At 38.8% G+C, this 15279-nt stretch overlaps 1 protein-coding gene across 1 annotated transcript in view; it reads left to right on the top strand.

Annotated features, from left to right (window-relative positions):
- The window catches only part of LOC125841344 (uncharacterized), a 404974-nt gene that overhangs the window by 137542 nt on the left and 252153 nt on the right, over positions 1 to 15279 (top strand). The gene's annotated exons all lie outside the window — the stretch shown is intronic.

The raw sequence follows: 15279 nt of genomic DNA, 5'->3' as shown, positions 1-15279 counted from the left end.
GCAGTGCTGATGAACTTTGATGTTGATTTCCAGTCTGACTATGTAGCACATAAACTCCACTGCGATCATTCCTATACCCATATCTTTTTTTCCAATTTCCTTGATCTCTATTTGATGGCCTATCATACTGACCATCCCTAGCATAGTTCTGACCTGCGTTTCCAGAATTGTAACCCTGATTTCCAGAGTTATAATTTCGAAAACCCCCTTGTTTCCCCAAGTAGTTAGCTTTCTCATCAAGGTCACGATCCTGATCCTCATACCTGTTTTGCTGTCCCACAACATTCACCTTTTCAGACTTGGCGACAATGTGCTTTGTGAGCAGATCTATTTGAGTCCCCATATGTGCCATGTCTTGGTCCCTTTCTTCTTCTCTCTTCCTCTGTTCAACCGAGAGCTTGAATGTATACCCAAAGCTCTCCTACCTCTGCATCTCTAGTGTACCATGCTCTATTGTTCTTTGAGACCTCATCCAATAGCTGCATGCTCTCCGCAAATGACTTTCTCTTAAATGAGCCTTCACAAACTGCATCAACAACAGGTTTAGTAACATAATTCAGAGACCTATAAAAGGCCTATTTAAGATGCCTTTCGATAAGATCATGGTTGGGGCATTTCTTCAGCTTTTGGCTGAACCTCTATCAAGTATCATGCATTGCCTCTCCTGGTAGCTGCTTGTGTGTACTAATCTTGTCCTTCATTTGCAGCTCTTTTGATTTTGGGAAGAATCGTTCTAGGAAAGCTTCTTTCAACTCATTCCAAGTTCGGATGGAGTCATCTGGCATCTCATTCAACCAGTTAGTCGCCTCTCCAGTAAGAGAAAATGGAAACAACCTCAACCTCATTGTTGTTTGGTTGGCCCCAGGAATCTCTTGTGACTTACTGATTGCCACAAAATTCATCAAGTGCTGATTTGCATCATCACCAGCTACACCTCTAAACATACCTTTCAGGTTCAGCAATTAGATCATGGTGCTGGTGATTGTGAACTTAACACCTAGGGGTAGTGCAGGTAACACTATGGCTCCAGTGGCTCCAGCTCCTTCTAAGTCAGCATCATCTTCTTCATACATCATATGAGCTGGATGCTGAGCTCTACCCCTTGGGGCTATTGGTTGGCGCTGGGGATGGACTACTCCTTCCACCCTTCTGTTCTCATCTACTACCCTAGGTTGATTGATTCCAACATTTTGCTGGACACTTGGCCTAGGTTGATTGATTTATGCAGTTTAATGTACATTCCTTGCAGCATCAATCTCAACTTCTAGTCCCAGTCTGTGTCTCTGAGCCTCTAGTTCTTGTGCACTAACCATCTTTCGAAGAGTTCTTTGAACTTCAGGGTCGTAAGGAAGCAATGGGGCTCTATTGCTTCTAGTGTTGGGCATTCACAATCTGATTCTCCTGAAAAAGACACAAACACCAAACAAAACGTAAAATTAGGAAATATAACTACAATCGAATAAAAGCTAGTAAAACACTTCTGAATTGAAATTTCTTGGCAGCGGCGCCAAAATTTGATACGTCTAAACTTACACTTCAAATAAGAAGTGTAAACGATCGATGCCAATTTACAGAACTCAACTAGAGTTGAGGTCAATCCCACAAATAATTTCTTTATGGATAAGGTTTCACTATCGTGTTTATTCGAATGTTGTTATTATCTCCTAAACAAATAACAACGGAAAGTAAATTGGGTTGGGTGGAAATGTTATAATTACCAAAATTGCAGTCAAAATCTAGATTCGTGACTAATAGACTATTTCATTGTAAGGTTGATTCAGTTAATTAAGAGAAACCAAGATTGTGTTAACCATAACATTAGTTCAAGTGTTCTTCCGTAATTGAGCATCAGGCAACTCAATGTTTACAAAATCATTGTGAGTTAAATTTATCCGACATTTCTCAGCCAAATCAGATAATTATCACTCATTTTCTCTCGACCCTAGAGTGTTACTAACATTGATCCTTGCTTAAAATGATATGGTGTTAAAGATCTTTTTTCTCAAACTCAAGCTTTAACTCCAATTAGATAATCTAGTTCAACCTTTTTCCTAATTGGTATTTTTCTCTCGAACAAATACTAGATACAGGCTCATCTAATGCGCGCACTCACTAGATGACAATGATATCAAAAGCTAAAAATTACAAAATGTAAACACAGACTGCCCTTTACTTATTTTATGAAATCGTATCTAGAACTTCGTCATTGATCCCACAACCCTAGTCGTGGTATTTAGCTACTCATGCTTTCACGTAAACAATCTATAGTTAGGGATGAAAACTTATTGAGAAAGACTTACGAATGTAATTAGCAAATCAACAATCACTTAGATAATCTGATAGTCTGAATCTGAATTTCCAACTGATAGCAATAATCAAAAATTCAAAAATCGAAAGCTAAGAGTAATGCTGTGTTCTTAGTCATGAAACGTAAGATAATGAATAATCCTTTTCAAAACGACCTAAAGTAATTCAAAATAGAATGTTTAAAATGAGTCCTAATCGAATTAGGACTGAGTTGTCGGGCCTTTTCACGGCCACTACCATGACTCGTCAAGGGCTTCACGATCCGTGAAGCCCTCCGTGGTCTTGCCTTGGAACTTTCCGAAAGTTGGTCTTCAAACTTGGTCACTGAAAAATTCACCACGAGAGCTACCACGGTCCGTAGTAAGGACCACGGCCCGTGAAGTTGCCCATGGTCTTCATTTGGTTTTTAACCTTCTTTCAACTCTTTCTTGCTTTCACACTAATTCAGCTTCACGGCAGGTACCACGGTCCATGGTGAGGACTACGGCCCGTAGAACCCTCCGTGGTCTTCACTTGGTTATTTTTGCTCTTCATCTTCTCAAGGCCCAGCACTGCCTCACTTTCACGAGCTCAACTACGGACCGTAATAAAGTTAACGGTCTGTTAAGTTGGCCGTGATCTTCACTTGGTCAACATAAGTTCTGCTTTCTTTTTCTACATTTCTATACAACCCAGATTCTGCCTACACATTTGACAAACCCATCAAATAATCCAAAATCAATAGAAAGAGGTTCTTCTAACTAATTCTGTCTGAGCCTTTAATGAACTACATTCTCTTCGATCCCTTTTCGGAACCAGCCCTAGACCTCTTCTTTTGTATGTTTTCCGGGGTTACCTTTTTAGTCGCAGGTGCTGCTACAACTAATTGGTTCTTCAGTTGATTGGTGAACAAAGGAATTTAGTACGGAACAGTAAAGAAATATAAGAACATGACTGTCGACAACTTGAAAAAGAAAAAAAAGAGTTCAACCGTTCCCTAAATATGGAGTCAATGACTTTGAAGGGCCATTATTGAGTCAAGCAACTGAAACATATTAGTTTATAGTTATTAAGCATCAAATGTGCCACAATTTCGTGGCACATCAACTCCCATCTTTCAACCTTACCCATTGTATATTTCATTTTTAATTAGAAAAAATATCCTTCAACGAAGTATGAAAATCTTAACATACCTCAAATGATAATAGTTATTGTATGCAAACTCTACTAAAAGATAAAAATTGATCCTAATAATCACCAAAGTCAACCACATAAACTCGCAACTTATTCTCAAGGACCTGAATAGTCTGCTTAGACTAACTATCGCTTTGATGATGAAAGGTTGTGCTAAGATTAACCCGAGTACCCAACTCCTTCTGCATAAACCTACAAAAATGAGATGTAAATTATGTAATGAAATCATAGAGATGTGCATCCTATTCTAGCGAATTATCTCCTGACTGTAGATCTTGGCTAACTTCTCTGTATTTTAAGTATTCTAAACTGATATAAAATGTGCAAACTTAGTCAATCAATTGATAATGATCCATATAACACCAAACTTATCCAAGGTATTTGGAAAATCTACCACAAAGTCTATCTTAATACGCTCCAACCTTCACTCAGGTATGGGCATTTTTTTAATCACACCTCTAAGCTTTTGGTGTTTACAATTCACTTGCTAACAATTTAAACCTCAAGATACAAAATATACTATGTCCTTCTGTCATGACCTAGACCGTCATGATTGGCACCCATACTAACCCTCCGATGGGAGAACCACTACTACAATCCAAACCAAGTAACTAAACCGAAAACTAAAGCATTTAAGGATACAAAAACAAGAATATTAGCTAAAATTGAAGTTCCCATAAACTTCAAACAAAAGATTTAACAATTAACAATGTGGAAATACACCTAGAGCCGGAAAGTCAATGTACCAAAACATCTAACAATGAACCAAAGTCTAAACAAGAAGGGTCACAACCCCAACTAATGAACTAATAACTAACTAGAAATGTCTAAGTCCGAAATAGTGGACATAGACGAAAGAGAACCCATGGCAGCCCGGATAATTGGCTCACCCTTGAATTCGAACGATCACTGATCTTCTAAGCGAGTTCTGTCAATAGCCACCGGAAGATGCCCTGTACTTAACAAAAATAAGAGCAAGTGCAGTATTAGTACACAACCACGCTGTACTGGTAGGATCACGCGGCTATCCCACTAAGTGTAATATAAGCAAGTCAGGACAACATTACAAACATACAACATACCGAACATATACAATATTGATTATCACATGATCAACAATATACATTTAAAACAAGTCATTGGTCCTCTCATGGAACCCAAACCCAAACCCAAACAGTTAGCATACCGGAAAGTGGTACCCGATCCAATGATTATGCCGGAACGTGACAACCGATCTCATAATTATGCCGGAACGTGACAACCGATCTCATAATTATGCCGGAACGTGGCAACCAATCACAATTAGCTATGCTGGAACGTGGCAACCGATCCCAATTAGCTATGCTGGAACGTGACCAACAATGCTAAAAAAATACTGTTCACGCTAAGATCAATTCCGGGAGTTTTACTCACCCGAATTTAATTGCGTAAAGTCTTACGGGTTCCTTAACGACTTATCTAACTACTCATGTAATCAAAATCATAATTAATTCACCCGATTGTTACCAGATTTCCCTACACCTCAATGACTTCGATTTCCTCCAAATCTGGACTAGGTTGGGAATTTCCAAGTTACTACGAAAAAGTTTTCTGACCCAAAATTTTTCCCCATTGGCTTTTCTATAACGACAAAACCCGATCATTACAATAGATACCAATTTACCCATCACTCGTCCCCGAGTGACAAACTTAGGAAAAATAGGCTAAGGAAGGAATGATGTAGTACCTGAATCGACGAACAATTGGGGATACTTGTCTCGCATGCCCCTTTCGATTTCCCAAGTAGCTTCCTCAACTGGACGATGCTTCCATTGAACTTTCACGGACTTAATCTCCTTGGTCCTCAACTTGCGCACATCACGATTAAGAATTGCAATTGGTTCCTCCTCATATTGGAGGTCTTTGTCTAACACAATTGTGTCCCATTTAATGATGTAATCCCAATCACCATGGTATCTCTTCAACATGGACACATGAAATATCGGATGAACTCCCGATAGGTTAGGAGGTAAAGCCAATCAATACGCTATCTGTCCTACACATTCAAGAACCTCAAAGGGTTAATGTATCGCAGACTTAGTTTGCCCTTCTTGCCAAATCTCATCACCCCTTACATGGGTGATACCTTAAGAAGAATATTCTCACCGGTTTGAAACGCTATGTCTCTTACGTTATGATCCACATACTCATTCTGTCTACTCTGAGCTGCTAGAAGCTTTGTTTGGATACCCCTCACCTTATCTTGAGCATCCTTCACTAATTCAACCCCCAGTGGTTTCACAACTCCAGCCTCAAACCATCCTATGTGTGATCTACATCCCTTCCCATAGAGTGCCTCAAATGGTGCCATATCAATGCTAGAGTGATAACTATTATTATAAGAGAATTCACACAAAGGTAAGAACTTGTCCCAATGCCGTCCAAAATCAATCACACATGCCCTCAACATGTCTTCTAACACTTGAATAGTTCTCTATGACTGCTCGTCTATTTGTGGATGGAAGGCTATACTAAAAGTGAGTTGTGTGCCCATTTCATCATGTAATTTCCTCCAAAAATTGGATGTGAATTGGGTACCACGGTCTGAGATGATAGAGAGGGGCATCCCATGTAACCTCACTATCTCTTTCACATAAACCTTATCCAATTGTTTAGCATTATAATCTATTCTTACCGGAATAAAATAGGTTGACTTAGTCAATCTATCAACCACTACCCAAATAGAATCAAACTTCCCTGAAGTCTTGGGAAGACCAACCACAAAATCCATGGCTATCCTTCCCCCCTTCCATTTTGGAATTGGCATTATTTGAAGCAAACCTACAGGCCTTTGAGGTTCATACTTTACTTGTTTGCAATTTTGACACTTAGCCACAAACTCTACTATATCCTTCTTCATGCTCGACCACTAATAAATTCGCTTCAAATCTCGGTACATCTTCATCACACCCGAATGAATAGAATATCACGAGCCATGGGATTCTGTCAACAATTTTTGAATCAAGTCATCAACTCGAGGAACACAAATCCTTCCTTTAAAATTGAGCACACCTTTCGCATCAAGAGTGATCTCTTGTGCCTTACCATTCACAATCCTCCTTTTAAGCTCCTCCAAATTTTCATCTTCAAATTGTTTGGCCTTGATCTCCTCAATGAATGTGGCCCTCGCTTCAATGCTAGCTAACACCCCACCTCTTTCTGAAATACCCAACTGCATGAATTTAGACTCCAAGGTCTGAATTTCCTTTGCCAAAGGTCGCTTGGATACACTCAAGCAAGCTAAACTACTCATACTCACCGCTTTCTGACTCAAAGCGTCTGTTACTACATTAGCCTTCCTCGGATGGTATTGAATGGTCACATAATAATCCTTGAGTAACTTTATTCACCTTCGTTGTCTTAAATTCAAATCCTTTTGAGTTAACACATTCTACAAACTATAATGATCAGTAAACACCTCACACTTCACCCCATAGAGGTAATGTCGCCAGATCTTAAGAGCAAATACTACTATTGCCAACTCTATATCATGTGTTGGATAATTCCTCTCATGCACCTTCAATTGACACGAGACATAATCTATAACATTCTTATCCTGCATCAACACAACACCCAAACCAGACTGTGAAGCATCACAATAAACAATAAAATCTTTACCTTCAACCGGTAATGCAAGAATAGGCACAGTGGTCAAGAGAGTCTTGAGCTTTTGGAAGCTCTTCTCACATTTTTCAGTCCATTCAAATGGTATCTTTTTTTTTTGTCAAATTAGTCAAGTGAGTGGCAATAGAAGCAAAGTTTTTAACAAATCTATGATAGTAGCTAGCGAGCCCCATAAAACTCCTAACTTCAGTCACAAAACTTGGTAGAACCCAATTCTTAACCGCCTCAATCTTTTGAGGATCTACCATTACCCCTTCTTTCGAAACTACATGTCCCAAAAATGCAACTGAAGTCAACCAAAATTCACACATAGAAAATTTAGCATACAACCTTTGTTTCCCAAGAACACCCAAAACAATGCGAAGATGGTTGACATGCTCCTCCTCGCTTTTCGAATAGACCAAAATATCATCAATAAAGACTACGACGAAAGAATAAAAAAATGGCTTGAATACCCCATTCATTAAACTCATGAAAGTTGTAGGCACGTTGGTCAAACCAAATATATAACCAAAAACTCATAGTGCCCATAGCGAGTCCTAAACACCGTCTTGGGCACATCCTCATGCCTAATTTTTAACTGATGGTAGCCAGACCTTAGATCAATCTTAGAGAAAACTGATGCACCTTGCAATTGGTCAAAAAGATCATCTATTCAAGGCAAGGGATACTTATTTTTAATAGTGACCCTATTCAATTGTCGGTAATCTATACACATTCTCATACTAGCATCTTTTTTCTTAAGAAACAAGACTGGAGCACCCCATGGGGAAGCATTAGGATGAATAAATGTCTTATCAAGAAGCTCTTGGATTTGAGCCTTAAGTTCTCTTAATTCTGTTGGGGCCATGCGATATAGAGGGATTGAAATGGGGCGCGTACTAGGCTCCAAATCAATGCAGAAATCTATATCCCTATCCGGAGGAATACCAGGCAAGTCATTAGGAAACACTTCTCTAAATTCTGACACCATAGGAATAGACTCAATGGATGGAGCCTTAATCTCAACCTCCCTAATATGAGCCAAATAAGCCAAACAACCCTGCTCTACCAATTTTCTAGCCCAAATGGAGGATATGATCTTAGCTTACTTAGGCTTGTACACCCCTTCCCACTCTAATTTTTCCTTTCCCGAAATTTCTAGAGTTACAGACTTAGTATTACAATTAAGCACATCATAATAGGGGACAACCAAGTCATGCCTAAGATTATATCAAAGTCAGTCATATCCAGAATCACCAAATCAACCCAAGTCTGAAAACCCATAAACAAAATAGGACAAGAACAATATACATGGGTGACTATGACTGACTCTCCAACTGGGGTAGAAACGTGGATAAGGGCATCAAGTATATCACAAATCATATCAAACTTTGAGGCAAATCTCACGCATACATAAGAATAAGTAGAACCTGGATCAAATAACACATTGGCCATCCGGTCACAAAGAAGAATAGTACCTGTGATCACTGTGTCAGACGCATTTGCCTCATTCTTGCGCGGAAATGCATAACACTAAGCCCTATCATCTTGATGAATCACATCTCTTCCTGGTTGCACGTTACCCCTACATGCGTCACCATTTCCTCTACCTCCACGACCTCGCTGATTACCGCCTCGCCTATCTTATGGATGCCCTCGACCAGTATTACCATTTTACCACGGGTACCACTGCTCTAGACTACTACTGCGTGGAATCTAACACACGTGGGTAGGGACAAACTCTCCTCATATGCCCAGGTTCACCACAATTGTAGCATGTACGATCAAAAAATGGCTTGCTGCCCGCTGAGGGTGCGACTCCTTGGCTTTCCTGAATCAAATTATGAGGTGGAGTTCCCGAGTAATTACCTGTTGAGGAGGGCATAACGGACTAAATTGGCTTGGCTGCAAGCGTTGGCTTCCTTGAACCTCTGGAATAAGAACCTTGAAAGTTGCATGAATTCTTGGCCCTTTTTGCCAATGCCTTAGCCTGACCGTCTCGCTTCATCTCCTCCACTTTCTTAACATAGTCTGTTACCTCATTAAAGCTCCTCCCTACACAGGTCATATGAACAGATAATACCTGCAACTCAAAATTTAGTCCCCTAATAAATAACCAGATTCTCTCTTCCTCAGTAGTCACTAATTGAGTAGCATATCTAGACAAAGCTTAGAACTTAGCCTCATAAGCAACCACAGTCATACCACCTTGCTCCAAAGCCATGAACTCATCCTTCTTCCGATCCCTCAAAGTCCTAGGCACATATTTCTCCAAAAATAGAGCATGAAATTGGGTCCAAGTAAGTGTAGGTAAAGTAGAAGATCTGCATTCCATATAAGCTTTCCACCACTGCTTAGCCTCACCTTGAAGTTGAAAGGACATAAACTCAACCCCATGTTGATGGACAATTCCCAACTTATGAAGCCTCTCATAACAATCTAAGATAAACTCATAAGCATCCTCATTCTCAGAACCAAGAAACACATGAGGCTTTAGCTTCAAAATCTTAGTCAACATTTCATGCTCATTACTAGTCATAACAGAACCCAACAAAGGACGGAAGAAATCATCGTTACCTCCTGTTCCAGCCGTCTTGGGCACAGTGCTAGCAACATGGGGATTAGCAGGAGCTTGAGTTGCTTGAACAGAAGAAAGCACTTTAGGACCAACCAACCCTTTCAAGAATGACATAATATGTCGAGCTAATACTGGGTCTATGGGAGGAACATTGGTAGTCTCGGCCTACGCCTCTTCCTCTTGTCCCACATCCTAACCATTCTCAACATCAACATTCTCCTCTATCTCTTCATGATGCGCAAGAGGGTTCTCATTCCTAGGAGCATTTTCAACAAGAGCTCCATTCCCAGCAATCGCTACTCCTCCATGGCCTCTACCCCTAGCTCTTCCTCTACCCCTGCCTCGACCGTGACCTCTCGCTGCAGATTCCATCGCTGGAGCATTGACAGGAGCTACGTGCCTGACGCCGTTGAATCTAGTATTAACCTCTGCGTACAGAAGAGTGAAGGAGGTTAGATACCGATTTGAATTGCCAGATACCAATTGGAATCAAGTCATAGCACGAAAGGAGACAAGAGAAAATAGAGAGATTTCCTAAAGTCCTATAGCCTCTCGAAGAAAAGTAAAGGCGTCCCCGTATCGTTTCACAAGATACTTGTTTTGGTATATCGAGATCAACGAACTTAGGCTCTAATACCAACTTTGTCATGACCTAGACTGTCATGATTGGCACTCACACTAACCCTCCGGCGGAAAAACCACTACTACAACCCAAACCAAAAACTAAATCATTTAATGATACGAAAACATAAATAATAGCTAAAACTGAAGTTCCCAAAAACTTCAAACGAAATATCTAGCAACTAACAATGCGGAAATACACATATAACCTGAAAGTTAATATACCAAAACATCTAACAATGGACCAAAGTCTAAAAAATAAGGGTCACAACCCCAACTAATGAACTAATACCTAACTAGAAAAGTCTAAGTCCGAAATGGTGGACATAGATGAAAGAGAACCCATGGCAGCCCGGAAGAATTGGCTCACCCTTGAATTCAGACGATTACTGATCTTCTAAGAGAGGTCTGTCAATAGCCGCCGGAAGATGCCTGGTACTCAACAAAAATAAGAGCAAGTGCAGTATCAGTACACAACCACAGTGTACTGGTAGGATCACACAACTATCCCACTAAGTGTAACATAAGCAGGTCAATACAACATTACAAACATACAACATACCAAACATATACAATATTGATTATCACATGCTCAACAATATACATTTATAACAAGTCATTGATCCTCTCATGGAACCCAAAACCCAAACAATTAACATACTAGAATGTGGTACCTGATCCAATGATTATGCCGGAACGTGGCAACCGATCCCATAATTATGCCGGATTATGGCAATCGATCCCAATTAGTTATGTCGAAATATGGCAACCGATCCATTCAACACACCATAATCACAATCACAAGTATCTTCTCAAGTTCATACCAAAAAGTGATGATTTATGTCATTCATCATTCATCTATCTCATTTACAACAAGTGTGATCAATAATGCAACATTCACATACATACATGTATCATAATGAAGCAAGAACAAACATACATCACACAATCATAGAATGACAACCATCACCTACCTCGAAACAAGCTTGAAACTCTAAGAAACTTGATCCTTCCCTTTCCAGATTTGTTGCGCTTGTTCTTGGTCTACAAACAATCAATATAATACTAGAATCAATAAATAATCACTAATTACCCCGATTACTAACAATTCTATGAACCCTAGATCAAACCCATGATCCCCATTATCCCAATTAGGGATGTTTCCACCATAGATTCTAGATCAAAACCCTCCTCCATCGATATTTACCCATTAGATTATGTTCTACGGATCAAAAAACGGATTCGAGGAGTTAAAATCTTACTTTTTGCCTCAAGAATGGTGAAAAATGGTCAAGAACACGTATAGGGTCGTCTCCTAGCCGTCGAAGTCAAAAATTGCAAAATAAAATATTTTTGGGGTTTATTTATGACCTTAAGTCGCGTCTGGCCTGCACAACAACCCTCACCCCGCTACAGCGATCCCGTCAGAGCGACCAAAACCACCGCTAAAGCGGCTTGCACGAAACAATGAGATATTTAAAGAATTCCAAAACCCCCATTTTGCAACACACCTTCAACCAATGACGCTCAGAAAATACCGTTCATGCTAAGATCGATTTTGGGAGTTCTACTCACCCGAATTCACTTACGTAAAGTCGCATGGGTTTCTTAATGACTTATCTAACTACTCATGTAATCAAAATCATAATTAAATTCACCCAATTGTTGCCAGATTTTCCTACACCTCAATGACTCCAATTTCGTCCAAATCTGGACTAGGTTGGGAACTTCCAAGTTACTACGAAAAAGTTTTTCGATCCAAAATTTTTCCTTGTTGGATTTTATATAACAACGGAACCTTGTCGTTACACCTTCTTCATTCGACACCACTAATAATGTTGCTTCAAATCACGATAAATTTAAGTAGCGCAAATGAATAAAATACCTAAAATTATGGGACTCTTCCATGATGGTCTAATCAAATCACATGCCCAATAAATACATATGCGATCATTTATCCTCTAAACTGTCTCGCCATTTAAAATTATCTCATTGGCTTCTCCTTGTTACACCTTATTTCGAATCTGAAATAGTTTGATAATAAAAATTTGTTCAAGATTCGAGATAAGGTGTAACAAGGAGAAGCCAATGAGGCAATTTAAGATGGTGAGGGTATTTTTAGGATAAATGATCGCATATGTATTTCTCAGGCATGTGATTTGATTAGATTATAATGGAAGAGGACCATAATTTGCGGTATTTTATTCATTTGGGCTACTTAAATTTATCATGATTTGAAGCAACATTAATGGTGGTGTCGAACGAAGAAGGACATTGTATATTTTGTATATTTAGGTTTAAATTATTAGCAAGTGAATTATTAACACCAAAACCTTGGAGGTTTGATTAAAAAAATGATCATACAGTAAAGGTGGGAGCGTATTGCGATGGACTTTGTGGTAAAATTTCCACAAACCTTGGATAAGTTTGATACTATATGGATCATCGTTGATTGATTGACTAGGTTTGCAAATTTTATATCGGTTAAGAATACTTATAATACAAAAAAGTTAGCCAAGATCTACATTCGGGAGATATTTCGCTTGAATGGGATGCCCATCTCTATTATTTCATCGAGGGACATAATTTACATCTCATTTTTGTAGGTTTATGCAAAAGGAGTTGGGTACTCGAGTGAATGTTAGCATAACCTTTCATCAACAAACCTATAGTTAGTCTGAGCAGACTATTCGGGTCCTTGAGAATTTGTTTTGAACTTATGCGGTTGACTTTGGTGATTATTAGGATCAATTTTTATATTTTGGTAGAGTTTGCATACAATAACTATTATCAATCTAGGTATGTTAGTATTTTCAAACTTTGTTGAAGGACTTGTTTTCTAATTAAAGATTAAAAATGAAATAGACAATGGGTTAGTGAGAAAGATGGGGTCTCGTACCAATTGTGTGATGGGAATTGGTAAGAATAACTATCACACCCCGAGGCTACCCCCTAGACGTAACATGAGACCTAGGATCACGAGTGACCCCAATCTAACCCTAAGTATCACCTATGACAAGCATACTGAAAAATAACTAAGTAAATCATGTACTATGCCGAAGCTAAAAACAGTGGATATATGAAAAGGGGTAAAACCCAACTAGTCTGAATATATAAGATATAATAAGAGTTTAGTGATGACTGAGACCACACTTAACAACTCAAGTTGAATCTACTACTATGTTTGAGAAGCCTCTAACTGAAAGGAGTTGCTGGGACATGCCCCAACTAACTCTAACAAGATTGAAATTGAAAAATAAAGACTAAAATATAAAGAATGTTTATTGTCCTCGAAGTATGAGGAATCACCACTGAAGCTACTGAAGTCGGACTCAGGATCAAACTAAACATGATCTGGATGCTGAGTGCCTGAACCTACATCATGAAATGGTGTAGTGCAAAGTATACATCAATACTTGGTATGTACAGAGAAAGAAGGATATATATATATGCTAAGCTGAAAAAGTATATAAGCTGAACAATGCATAACTGAGCAATGATATAATCTGAACAAGGATATAGATATGTACTGAAGTATAACTGAAACTTGAACTCAATGCAATGACCCAGTACTAATCATGATAACATCCTGACTGAATACTGAAATAAGTGTTGAAAACCTAGTCAATGTACTAAGAGTCTGACTATGAAAGCTACTATTAACATATATAAATTACGTGAGCTAAATATGGAGTCCAATGTATACGCCCCATCGAGAGGAACCAATATACCTTGCCAGGGCTTAGAGTCATAACTGTGACGTGATCACTAAAGTTGATGCCCAACTGAGGGGAATTATAAACCTACGCAGACACGTAGTTCTGAGACTTTAAGGGTACGCTGAACCCTAATCCAATCCAATTCAATTCTAAGTCTACTCCCAAATAAATATTCATGAAGCTAAAATGCAGTAAATACTTAATAGCTCAAAACACTAACATACTAACTGAGAATACAACATTTATATACTGAGAATATGACATTCAAAATTTGAAGCATAATTTTCTATCTGACTGGCCTAGCATGTATAATTCATGAACTAGAATAAACTTACAAAAGGTGGGGTTTTGAGTGCTATGCATGGAATTAAATTAAATTAACAAGAAACAAGTTATTTGGATCAAAGGAACCATAATCACAACAAATCTTGAAAATCTAGAAACCCTAGGTCTGAACAGTTATAAGAACATACTAAATTCTACGGATCTAATGGGTGAAAGGAACCCACTAGTGAAATACCAAATACCTAGTGACGAAATCTATGGAGAAATTCTTTGAATTTAAGGGTTGAACTTTGAAGAACACTCATGTTTGTTCTTGGGAGAAATAGTCGACGTTTCCTCTTCTTTTCACTCTAAGTTGGGTGATTTTGGAGAATGAGGGTTCTGGGTATTGTCTGAGAATGAGGGTTCTGGGTATTGTCTGACTAGATTAACTAATGTATTATTGACTTATTTTTTTTGTGTGATTGTGTTTTTTATTGAACCTGTATATTTGTGATAGTTGAGGTGATTATATATCATACTGATATTTGATTTATTGAGATGCATCGTCATCCCCTTAAATTGAAATCATATGGTACGTATGCATTGACATGAGATTGAGTATAAGTTGGACACGTGGAGATCGTTCGTGCTGCGGATTGTGAGATGTTATGATTATAAGTTGGGCACGTGAAGATCGTCCGTACTGGGATCGTTTGATTTTATGATAGTGTGTAGAGATTGTCCACATAGACACGTGAAAATTGTCCATGTCGATATATGGACCTCATGAGTCCCCCATAGGTGATGAACTCTCGATGTATTTCAGAAGAGTATCATGTATATACAATTGGGAGAGTACTTTACATTTGAGGCATATCATTTCATGGTGTCACATCGCATTACATCTCATTACGTCATTCATTCTTGTGGATTATGTTCTTTATTGGTGGTTGGACATTACATGATATT

The sequence above is a fragment of the Solanum stenotomum genome, chromosome 1, assembly GCF_019186545.1.
Source record: "Solanum stenotomum isolate F172 chromosome 1, ASM1918654v1, whole genome shotgun sequence".
NCBI lineage: Eukaryota > Viridiplantae > Streptophyta > Magnoliopsida > Solanales > Solanaceae > Solanum > Solanum stenotomum.
This window is presented reverse-complemented; position numbering and strand designations above follow the sequence as displayed.